Below are 12,451 nucleotides of genomic sequence, written 5' to 3'. Positions count from 1 at the left end.
CAATTACTTAGAAGAATGGTATATTAACAAGCTCAAGTATAAAGGCTCAAGGAAAGGATGACTAAAAGTAACTACAGCTAATATACCTTATCACCAAACACACAGCATAAAAGAGAGAACCGGAACATCAGAACATTGCAGAGGAAGAGTTAAATGGCGGAGCCACTTTATTGGCTAAAAAAGCCAGGTTGCCATCAGCACAAGACAAACTGTTTTAGGTATAAAATTTTAATGTAAGCTCCATGATAACCACAGTAAAAATCTAGAGTAGATGCAAGAAATATAGAAAGGGGAAACAATACCCTGATGAAAAGCCACCAATTTACAAAAGTAGGCAGAGACAAAGGGAAAGGGAATCAATGGAGACAAAAAACAACCAGAAAGCAATCACTCAGATGGCAGGAGTCAGTTCTTACATATCAATACCCAGTGTAAATGCAAATAGAGTGGGTTCACCAATAAAAAGACACAGATGCTTAAAAAAAAAAAAAAAAAAAAAAGACCCAACTATATGCTGTCTACAAGAAACTCACTTCAGCTTTAAGGATACACAAAGGCTCAAAGTGAGGGGATAGATAAAGGTATTTGACAGGAATGAAAACAGAAAGAAAGGGGGCATAGTAATTCTTATATCAGACAAAATAGACTTTAAGAAAAAACGATAACAAACATCAAAGGAGGCCATTGTATGACAAAGGGTTAATACATCAAAAAGTATACACACACACACATACATATGCAAAGATATAAAACAACATTAGATCACCTAAGTATTTTAAGCAAATAATAAGAGATCTATAGGAAAAAAAAAAAAAATAGACATTACAACCAGAAAAGACTCATGAATAGACATTTTAGAGAAGCCAACCCGTGTGTGATCAGATGACAGAGTCTCAGCGGGCTCATTAGGCACTTGTAATCATTCTTTCTGTCTGAGTAGCTCTCTTTTTGATGCCCTGCCCCACACATATCACCTTCTGTTCCTCCCTGGCTCACCTGTGTTCTCAGATCAGGGCTTTGCTGGGCTGCATCTGGGTTCCCCTCCCTGTACCTGCAGCATGGAAATTGCCTGAAGGCAGACAGCTGGGAGTCTTCAGATGGATTTGTGTATCCATCTTCACTCTAGGAACTAAGTCCTGCATGGTCTGCTGTCCAGGACCTGAAAACAGTTGTTTCGAGTATTTTGTTCAGCTTTCTAATTACCAGTGCCAGGTGAGGACGTTCAGATGCTGTTCCTCTTAAAGCTGGAAGTGGAAGTCACATTTTATTTTTACAGACACTCTTTGAATCAGTAATTCTAAATCGGGTAACCATATATGTTTGAAAGTATCTTTTGCTTCATTTTCTGTGTTTTGTTCTTGCAAATGTAAAAACAAAACCAAATATCAAGAGACACACTAAAACAGGTTTTGTTTTCTGTTTTTCCTGGTTGAACTTTATGCCAACAAATCCTAGGTAAGGACTTAGGAAGCTGCAACTCCAGGGTGGCAAGAATAAAGCAGCAGCATGCACCTCCTGCAGCACGGCAAAAAAAGGCTCTCTGGTACCACTAAGATCCCTGTTGATTGCAGATCCTGTGATCTTGCTGGTGCCTTGACTTACTGTGTATTGTCACCCTGCTTATTTAACTTATATGCAGAGTACATCGTGAGAAACACTGGGTTGGATGAAGCACAAGCTGGAATCAAGATTGCCAGAAGAAATATCAATAACCTCAGATATACAGATGACACCACCCTTAAGGCAGAAAGGGAAGAACTAAAGAGCCTCTTGATGAAAGTGAAAAAGGAGAGTGTAAGATCTACCTTAAAGCTCAACATTCAGAAAACTAAGATCATGGCATCTGGCCTCATCACTTCATGGCAAATAGATGGGAAAACAGTGGAAACAGTGGCAGACTTTATTTTGGGGGGCTTGGAAATCACTGCAGATGGTGACTGCAGCCATGAAATTAAAAGAGGCTTGCTACAGCTGCTGCTAAGTCACTTCGGTTGTGTCCGACTCTGTCCGACCCCATAGATGGCAGCCCACCAGGCTCCCCTGTCCCTTGGATTCTCTAGACAAGAACACTGGAGTGGGTTTCCACGTCCTTCTCCAATGCATGAAAGTGAAAAGTGAAAGTGAAGTCACTCAGTCGTGTCCGACTCTTAGCGACCCCATGGACTGCAGTCTACCAGGCTCGTCCGTCCATGGGATTTTCCAGGCAAGAGTACTGGAGTGGGTTGGCATTGCCTTCTCCGAAAAGACGCTTACGACTTGGACAGAAAGTGATGACCAAACTAGACGGCACGCTAAAAAGCAGACACGTTACTTTGCCAACAAAGATCTGTCTAGTCAAGGCTATGGTTTATCCATGTGTCATATATGGATGTGAAAGTTGGACTATAAAGAAAGTTGACTGCTGAAGATTTGATGCTTTTGAACTGTGGAGACCCAACCACTCCATCCTAAAGGAAATCAGCCCTGAATATACATTGGAAGGACAAATATGAACCTGAAACTCCAATACTTTGGCCACTTGATGCAACGAGCTCACTCATTTGGAGGTCACCTTGATTTGCCTGTGAGTGTGGGAGCCCAACCTAGGTGGGGCCTCAGGGGCAATTGCTACTGAATAATGACATTAAAGCAAGTGCATTCCAGCCCTGTGTGACTCTCAGCACACGAGAGACTGGGAAAGCTATCTATCTTGGAGGAAGGAAAGGCAGGCGAGAGAATGTGTTTTCAGGGCTCTCCTCATAGCTGGGGTTTGGCTCCCCAGAGGTCAGACCACCAAGCCTGCTCCAAGGGCCTCAATTCCCAAGTCAGGGCCGTGTGTCACCCTACACTTTCCGAGCCTTGCAAACACATTTCTAGGTCAGCGCAGTACTGCCCGTGGGGAAGGAGGCTTCGGGAGTGTATCAACACAACAGCGGGGTGCCATGCTGGGGTCACCTAGCCAAGGGCACCTGGCACCTCCCATGGGCCCCCGGCGAAGAGTGGCAGGAGGAGCCCTGGCTTGTGAAAAACCAAAGCGGAGAGCACAGCTAGCTCTGGTAGAAGGAAGCAAACAGCCATGGGAGGCCTTTGCAGGCAGTGGCTGGGCCGCCCTGCGTTAGGGCTCCCTGGGCAAAAAATCACTAAAAATTGGTAACACCAACAATGTTACACCAATAATTTAGAAAGTATTCCTGATTATGTGTTGAAAACAATTACTGTAAAACCATTTGTTGCTGTTCACTCACTCAGTCATGTCTGCCTCTTTGTGACCCCATGTGCTGCAGCATGCCAGCCTTCCCTGTCCTTCTCTGTCCCCGGAGATCGCTCAAACTCAAGTCCATTGAGTAAATGATTATAAAGGACTCTACTTTTTAACAGATGTGTATTCTCACTCTAACTGCAAGTGTACTTTTTCACTTTTAGAAAGTAGTATTTGAAAATGAACAAGTTACACATGAATCCAAAATTTGCCTAATTCACAAATAGAAATATTTAATTTCCTCCACTTTTCTATCCATGGAATATCCTGTTTAGCTTTGTATTATATTTAGCATAATGAACATTTGTTAAAATAAGTGTCTATTAAAACAAATAAAATGTTACATATTAAAGTTTTACTCCACTGAGAAGTAAATATGGGAGCAGGGTATTTTAAAATGTCTTTATTCTGTTATTTAATATGACTAAAAATAATCTAAACTTAAAATATTACTTATATTTATAAACATTATTTTTATTAAACCTCAATTTTTGGCTTCAGAAAATTATAAATAGTCAGACAGGAGAGTTTGAGAGGGGATATATTTATTTGTTCTGATACTCCGCTTCAGAACTTCTGGGGAACTTCCCTGGTGGCTCAGACGGTAAAGTGTCTGCCTGCAATGCTGGAGTCCTGGGTTCAATCCCTGGGTCAGGAAGATCCCTGGAGAAGGAAATGGCAACCCACTCCAGTACTCTTGCCTGGAAAATTCCATGGATGGACGAGCCTGGTAGGCTACAGTCCATGGGGTTGCAAAGGGTCGGACACGACTGAGCGACTTCACTTATTCTGCTTCAATGAGCAATAATTTCTCAAGTTAAAACACACACGTTTTGGGGGAGGAGCCAAGATGGTGGAGGAGTAGGACGGGGAGAACACTTTCTCCCCCACAAATTCATCAAAAGAGCATTTAAACGTCGAGTAAATTCCACAAAACAACTTCTGAATGCTGGTAGAGGACATCAGGCACCCAGAAAAGCAACCCAACTCTTCAAAAGGAGGTAGGAAAAAATATAAAAGACAAAAAAAGAGACAAAAGAGGGAGGGATGGAGCTCTGTCCCGGGAAGGGAGTCTTAAAAAGAGAGAAGTTTCCAAACACCAGGAAACCTTCTCACTGCCGAATCTGTGCCGAGCTTTGGAAGCACAGAGGGCAACATAACAGAGAGAAAAAATAAATAAACAATTAAAACTCGCAGATTGCGAGTCCTACGGTAACTCCCCCAGCGGAGAAGCAGCGCAGACGCCTGCACACGCCATTAGCAAGTGGGGGCTGGGCAGGGAGGCGCGGCGCGGGCTGCATCGCTGAGAGTAAGAATCTGGCCTGAATACCCTGAGCACTATCTGAGCGAAATTATTTGGGCTAGCAAACCAGACTGTGGGATATCTACCACGCGAAAAGCCAGCCCCAACCTAAGACATCACCTGGCCCGCGCACGGAACAAAGAACTGAACAGAGATAGCCAGCCGGCTGCAGACCTTCCCCCTCCAGTGACAGGCAGCCAGAGCCGGGAGGGGGCAATCACAGCCCCAGAGAGACATTATCTATAAAACTGTAAGCAGGCTTCTTTGCTAACTAAAACTTCTTGGGGGGTCTGGATGGTCAACATCTGCCTGAGAAGGTGCGCCGGTTTTACACTCAGATAACCGAGTGGCGGGGAGGCGATAAGTCGCAGCATTGGCGCTCGCCAAACACCTCATCACCTGAGCTGCTCGGACCTGGGAAGAGCACAAAACGCAGGCCCAACTGAGTCTGCGCCTCTGAGGACTACCCGAGTGCCTGAACCTGAGCGGCTTGGACCTGGGAGGTGCATGCAGCCCAGGGCCGGCCTCAGATTGTTCTCAGCGGAACAACCTAGAGCCCGAGCAGTGTGGGCAGGGAGGCTACACGCGCCGTGAGCGGGGACAGACCCAGTGTGGCTGAGGCACTGCGAGCGCATGCCAGTGTTATTTGTTTGCAGCATCCCTCCCTCCCTCCCCACAGCGCGACTGAACAAGTGAGCCTAAAAAAAAAAAAAAAAGTTTCCCCCCACCGTCCCCTTTGTGTCAGGGTGGAAGCCAGACACTGAAGAGACCAGCAAACAGAAGAAGCTATGACAGAGGGAAACGCCTTGGAAGCTACAGGCAATAGATTAAAACCCCGTGGTTACTATGGACTACATAGGAAGGGGCCTATAGATCTTGAGAAATATAAGTCGGACCAAGGAACTAGCCAAAAATGAACTGAACCCACAATACTCACAACAAAACCAGAGAAAGTCCTAGATATATATTCAACTGGGGCTGGGGACAGATTCTAAGGAGGGTCTGTGCACCCTGGTATTCATGAGAATGTGATGTGTATATGAGAGTTTTCTGAGACACTTTCACCAGGGAGTCTACTTCCCTAAAGTAATAGCCACTGTTTCACTGGTACATGTGTGTGTGCTCAGCCACTTAAGTCGTGTCTGACTCTTTATGACCCCATGGACTGTAGCCCACCAGGCTCCTTTGCCCATGGGATTTTCCAGGCAAGAATACAGGACTGGATTGCCATTTCCTTCTCCAGGGGATCTTCCCAACCTAGGGAGCAAACCCGGTCTCCTGCATCTCCTGAATTGGCAGGTGAATTCTTTATGCACTGAGCTACCTGGAAAGCCCACTTCATTTGTATCTAAAGTCATATATAAACCATGTCAGATCAACCAGATTATATATTGGTTGATTTTATACACACACACACATACACACACACACACACACACACACACATATTGATGTTTTTGAACTGTGGTGTTGGAGAAGACTCTTGAGAGTCCCTTGGACAGCAAGGAGACCAAACCAGTCAATCCTAAAAGAAATCAGTCCTGAATATTCATTGGAAGGACTGATGCTAAAGTTGAAACTACAATACTTTGGTCATCTGATGTGAAGAACTGACTCATTGGAAAAGACTCTGATGCTGGGAAAGATTGAAGGTGGAGGAGAAGGGGACGACAGAGGATGAGATAGTCGGATGGCATCACCGACATGATGGACATGAGTTTGAGTAGGCTCTGGGAGTTGGTGATGGACAAGGAAGCCCGGCATGCTGTAGTCCACGGGATCGCAAAGAGTTGGACACGACTGAATGACTGAACTGAACTGATATATATGGCTGATCTATAGATAGATAAGATTATATCTAAAAAATTCCAGAAGATATAAGTCCCCATTTGTGTTGCACTTTTTCCACTTATGCATAACCTTATACTAGAAACAATGCATTAAAGAAAAAGTTCATTTACATGAATGCACTTCCATTTGAAATATAACATCGGTAAAGGTTTAAAACAGAACAAAGTTGAAATTCTTGGCTTTTTTGTGGAATAGAGTTGCAATTTCCCTTGCTTATCAAAGACGCAGCATATAACACTCAGTGCATCCCATGAGCACTAGCAGGAGGTTTCATCTCACACAGTTCTCCTTGCCACTTTCAGGTCTGCATTCTCTCCATCACTTCAGGGCCCCTCCAATCTCCTGGCCTCACTGGCTTCCATCAGCCAATGTAGAGTAAGAACAGACGAGCTCTATGAGAACACAGAGGAAGCCCACATACCTGGGACATCTGGGCCACCGTGTTCCCCTCAGCCCCCATTAAGACCATGGTCAGGACAAAGGAGAGGCTCAGCAGAGAGAAGAACACGTGTCACGAGTGGTCCTCTTCAGCCAACATTTTTAATAAGTTGAAGGCAAAAATGCAGTTTGCTTCACAGAGAGCATTCATCAGTGGAGGTCTGTATCAAAAGCCAAACAGAAGCACATCAACCATGCCCTCCACTAGTCACCTGCTCATTCATACCCCATCTGTGGACACTGGGTGTGGTCAGCAGAGTAGCTGCACCCTCAAACATCCACATCGAATCCCAGAAACCTGTGGGTGAGACTGAATGAAGGATCGTGCGATAGAGAGAGTCACCTGGATCACCGGGTGAGCTCGGTGTAATCACAGGCTTCTTATAAGGACTGGAAGGGACTTCCCTGGTGGTCCAGCAGTTAAGCTCTGCACTCCCAATGCAAGGGGTCCAGGTTCAATCCCAGGTCAGAGAACTAGATCCCAAGTGCCAAAACTAAGACTTGGCACAGCCAAATAAATCACTATTTTAAAAAAATCAAGGCAAGAGGGTCAGAGGCAGAGAAGGAAATATGAAGATGGAAGTAAAGATGAGGATGATGTGGGGGTCACAGATCAAAGAACAGCCTCTCGGAGCTGCAAAATGCAAGGAACTGGACTCTGCCCTAGAGCCTCCAGAGGGGGGAGAAAAAAAAGTAGCTCTGCCAACCTCTTACAGAACTCTGACCTCCAGAAGTATGAGATGAATCCCCCTATTACTGATCGTTCTCCCTCAATTTGGCATCTCTGGCATAATCTTGAAGCAACGTTCCCCCCTGGGAACACAGATGGGATATGAAGCTCAGATCTCAAGTCATCAGGTGAACACTTTGAATCAGGCACTCATTACAGATCCAGCCTTGACCTTTCCCCAGCTTAACTAAACTACAGACAAGATTCTTCTCGCCTCTAATCCCTGACCTCCCTTTCCTTAAAGAACTTACTTTAGGCAATTGGTCATCTTAAGGTTTTTCTTTGCAGTCTCTTGTGAGTTCTGCAGAAGTGGAACCTCTGAACGAATGGAGGACAGACTGTATTCAGCATCTTTTTCTCCTGGGGGCCCTGAATGCCGGCCACCTCCCTGGTCCACCCTCTACCTCTAACACATACATACATCCGAAACGGAATTTGTTCAAAGATCGTTTATGTTGAACTTTCCTTGTAAGATTCTGGAGGAAAGAAAACCAAGGTAAAAAACAAAGGCCATAATTCCTGACTGGGAGCTCCCACCCTTGGGGAGATATGCAGGCATAAATGTTCAGTTTCAAGCCAGCTTTGCACTCTATACCAGGATAAACAACAAAGTGCTAAGGACGCCAACAGTAAAGCGGAAAGAATTCTCTGCAGAAGCCCAGGAGAAGGGGAGCAGTAAGCTGGTTCTCAAAGACTGGGCAGGAGCTCTGGAAGGCAGAGTGTCAGGGCCAGCAGGTGCACAGGATGGAGAGGAAGGGCCGGGTCTGCATGGAGCCCAGGAAGCACGTGAGCTCAGTTTCCTATGAGAGACACGGGGCATGAGACCAGAAAGAGGCGCCCCACATACCAGGTTGAGAGTTTGGAACATGAGCTATGATCTAGGAAGCCAGGCACTGTTCTCAAACAAATGTTTTATATGAGTTTTAGAAGAATATTGTGGCTCATGGTTTGGTGTAGAAAAAAACTGGGGATCCCTGCTACTGACCAGCACCTCCCCAACACAGCAGAAAGGTCTGCACTAGAGAGTGGAAGACGGAACTGCCAGGCTGGGGGGCTGGTCACCCGAGGACAAGGAGGACCGAGTACCATGCTGAGGCTCTTAGCTAATCCACCCAAAGGGTGGGACACCAACCACAGGAAGGTGTATGAATCAGCTTGGAATGGGGAAGGTGCTACATTCCATTTGAGATGAGTGGAACATACCATTTCAAGGGATCCTGTGACAAAGACAGCCCAGGGGTGTTTGTCAACATAGAGAGGGGGCTTGCGATGACTAAAGGCTCTAGAGCAAAAGACTGACAGCCCTCAGTCTACACCTCATTCCAGGAACCTCTAGGTAAATGGGTGAAATTAGAAAGAACAAGTGGAGGCCTAAGAGGCGGCGGGGGGAAAATCCACCTCGTTCTGGGAATTTCCAATGTTTGGAGGTAGTGAGAGGAAAAGCCAAGAGACTGGGACCCGACAATCTGGATGTCCTGGGAGAACCGGACATAAAAGAGGGACCAGGGACCTGGGGAGGATGGAGGAGGACAGGAAGGCAGCACCCCGGTCTGCCCTGGGGAGCGGGCTGCAGAGGGCAGTTTGGACCTCAAATCCCTCAGCAGAGTTAGTGGGAGCAGGAACCAGGGGGCTGGCATATCGGGGGAATGTAGAATCCATTCTGTGGCTGCTGCGGAGCCCAAACGGGAAGGAAACTCTTTTACGAGAGAGAGAGGGCCTCACTGGTAGCTCAGCTGGTAAAGAATCCGCCTGCAACAGGGGAGGCCTCAGTTGGGAAGATCCCCAAGATCCCTGGAGGAGGGCACCGCACCCCACTCCAGTATTCCTGCCTGGATTTCACCTGGATCTAATGGACGAAGGAGCCTGGCGGGCTACACACAGCCGATGGGGTCTCAAGGAGTCAGGCACGACTGAGCGACTAAGCACAGCGAAAGAGAGACAGGAGTCCATGAGTAAAAATAGATGAAAGATGTTAAAGAAAAACAAGAAAAAGAATGCAAGAAATGCAGAAAGAAAGAAGGGAGGGACAGAGGGAAGGAGGAACAGAGAGAAGAATGTGGAGGAACAGGAGGGGAGGGGAGGCGGCTGGTCACACCCGATGAGCTGGACCGCAGGGGGCCGCGCTGGTCTGGAGGCGGCCGGCACCCAGCACCGCCCGGAACTCGCCCGAGGCTCCACTCCCGCCTGGAACGGGGACCACAGACGCCCACAGATCCTCACCCCCGCCAGGGCCCTCCCCGCGTCCTTCTCCAGGAACCACAGCCCAGGCGGAGCTCCGGCCGCGCCCTCCCTGCCGGCAAACCGCCGCGCGGTGGAGGGACCACCCTGTGACCAGGGCGGGTCCGCGCTCCTGAGCTCGGGTCTCCCAGCCCCACCCTTGGAGACTCACCTTTGAGGCCCAAACCAAGCGGGCCGGGGTCCCCAGGGTGCGGCGGGGACCGGGGCGACCCCAGCCCCGCGGCCCTTCCGCCCGGACACCTCCGGTGGTCCTTCTGGTCCCCTCGCTTCCCTGACCACGGCTGCCTCCGGCCTCCCGCCGTCCCTGCATCTCTCCGCCTGAGCTCCAGGCTCCAGGAGGCCGCCGGGGGACCCCGAGGGCTCGGGAGCGCCCCCACACTGGGTATCTGGGAGATTCCTGCTTCCCCGGCGGCGGCGGCTCTTCCAGCTGGGTGGATGCTTCGCGTCCGCTTTGATTCTGGCCGGGCTTCCGGCGATTACTCAGAACTCTGGGAGACGGCCGGCTTGTGCAGTGGCTGGACCGTGGGCACAGCCGAACCTCGCGCGTGTCCCCCTACCCCGGCCTGAGAGCGGACAGACTGGCGGCGGAAGCTTGCGCCTGGGCCTCTGAGGGTGTTTGCGGAAGGCCTCTCCAATTAGGGAATGCGTGTGCTTTCCTGGGTTAATTTGCCGCAGTCTTAGCTCATTTAGTGGGCTTCCCAGGTGGACCTAGTGGCATAAAGAACCTCCTTGCCAATGCAGGAGACATAAGAGATGTGGGTTCAATCCCTGGGTTGGGAAGATCCCCTGGAGAAGGAAATGGCAACCACTCCAGTATTCTTGCCTGGGAAATCCCATGCACAGAGGAACCTGGCGGGCCACGACTGAAGTGACTTAGCAGGCACGCACAAGCTTGTTTGATACGCCTTGTTTAGTACGCCTATGGAAGAGCACTTTCAAAATCCAGATTCCAGTCTGTCTAGCTATATTTTTAGCCATGTTATTTACCTTGTTGTTGTTTAGTTGCTCAGTCCTGTCCGACTCTTTGTGACCCCATGGACTGTAGCCCTCCAGGCTCGTCTGTCCATGGGATTCTCCAGGCCAGAATACTGGAGTGGGTTGCCATTTCCTTCTCCAGGGGATCTTCCAGACCCAGGGATTGAACTTGTGTCTCCTGCTTTGGTTTTCAGATTCTTTACCACAAGAGCCACCAGGGAAACCCATATGCTCTTTAATTACTATACTGCTTTTCCAATTTTTTAAAAATAGTTTTGTTTTCCCTGGAGGAAAAAAGGAAGTTAACAGACCATGATTATTATCTATTTTCTAAAGTCTGTGATACTTCTAAAAAGGCAGGCTATATATATATACATTTGCACTAAGGGAGAAAAACAAATATCATCAGCGAATATTTTAAGCCTCATTATTGAAAAAGTCTGATGAGTGCACACACATACGTGTGTGTCCAGGATGACTGCAGTTTATTTTGCAATCACTCTTTGCACTAGCATCCACTTTGAGTCTATTTCCCCCTTGAGTTTGTAAGCTCCATGACTCCAAGAGACAGGGGTCCAGGGTGTTTCTGTTTGGAAACATAGTCTTCATGCCCTAAGTATCAACTGATACAGCACAGATGTCTAGTAACCATTTTTTAAATGAATGACTGCCTGAATGCATCCTCAGTTCGGTTCAGTTCAGTCTCTCAGTCGTGTCCGACTCTCTGCGACCCCATGAATCGCACCACACCAGGCCTCCTTGTCCATCACCAACGCCCAGAGTTTACCCAAACTCACGTCCATTGAGTCAGGGATGCCATCCAGCCATCTCATCCTCTGTTGTCCCCTTCTCCTCTTGCCCCCAATCCCTCCCAGCATCAGGGTCTTTTCCAATGAGTCAACTCTTTGCATGAGGTGGACAAAGTATTGGAGTTTCAGCTTCAACATCAGTCCTTCCAATGAACACCCAGGACTGATCTTCAGAATGGACTGGATGGATCTCCTTGCAGTCAAAGGGACTCTCAAGAGTCTTCTCCAACACCACAGTTCAAAAGCATCAATGCTTCGGCACTCAGCCTTCTTCACAGTCACACTCACACATCCATACATGACCACTGGAAAAACCATAGCCTTGACTAGACGGACCTTTGTTGGCAAAGTAATGTCTCTGCTTTTTAATATGCTATCTAGGTTGGTCATAATTTTCAGAATGCATCTTACTAACCTGCAATTTCTAGTATCATCCTTTTTCCTCTTTGTTTGGAAAATACTGTGTTGAATATTCTTTGACTGTCAGCTTCTGACAGAGTCACTCTGGTCTTCCTTTATCTTGGCTCCGTTTCCAGGCTCCCTGTTCACTTGTTAGCCTACTTTTCTTTTGAGTCCACATGACACCTAAAACATAAGGACTTTTAATTTGGTAGAACACAGACACAGGGATTTATTTCATTGTCACTTAATGTGAGGTGCTATGGGTAGAGGCAAAATGTCTCATGACGATGTGATAAACGTCGTATATACTACGATTTCCCTTCTTTGGAGCTAAAGCAAAGGACCCGGGTCTCCTGTATTGCAGACAGATTCTTTATAATCTGAGCCACCAGGGAAGCCCAAAGTATAGGATCTTTTTTTTTTTTTTAATTCTATGATACCAAAACAAGATCTGATACAGAAAACAC

The 12,451-nt window shown here is 47.5% G+C and overlaps 1 long non-coding RNA gene across 1 annotated transcript in view; it reads right to left on the bottom strand.

The window, feature by feature from the left end:
• The window catches only part of LOC101904378 (uncharacterized), a 36,285-nt gene extending 25,353 nt beyond the window's left edge, over positions 1 to 10,932 (bottom strand). Inside the window, exons 1-2 of the long non-coding RNA XR_003032389.2 lie at positions 9,950 to 10,932; positions 6,814 to 6,991 (exon numbers count right to left, since the gene is read on the bottom strand). This is a non-coding gene — a long non-coding RNA (uncharacterized lncRNA). The remainder of the gene's footprint in view (positions 1 to 6,813; positions 6,992 to 9,949) is intronic.
• Positions 10,933 to 12,451: the final 1,519 nt, after the last annotated feature.

Source organism: Bos taurus, chromosome 24 (genome assembly GCF_002263795.3).
Source record: "Bos taurus isolate L1 Dominette 01449 registration number 42190680 breed Hereford chromosome 24, ARS-UCD2.0, whole genome shotgun sequence".
Lineage (NCBI taxonomy): Eukaryota > Metazoa > Chordata > Mammalia > Artiodactyla > Bovidae > Bos > Bos taurus.
This window is presented reverse-complemented; position numbering and strand designations above follow the sequence as displayed.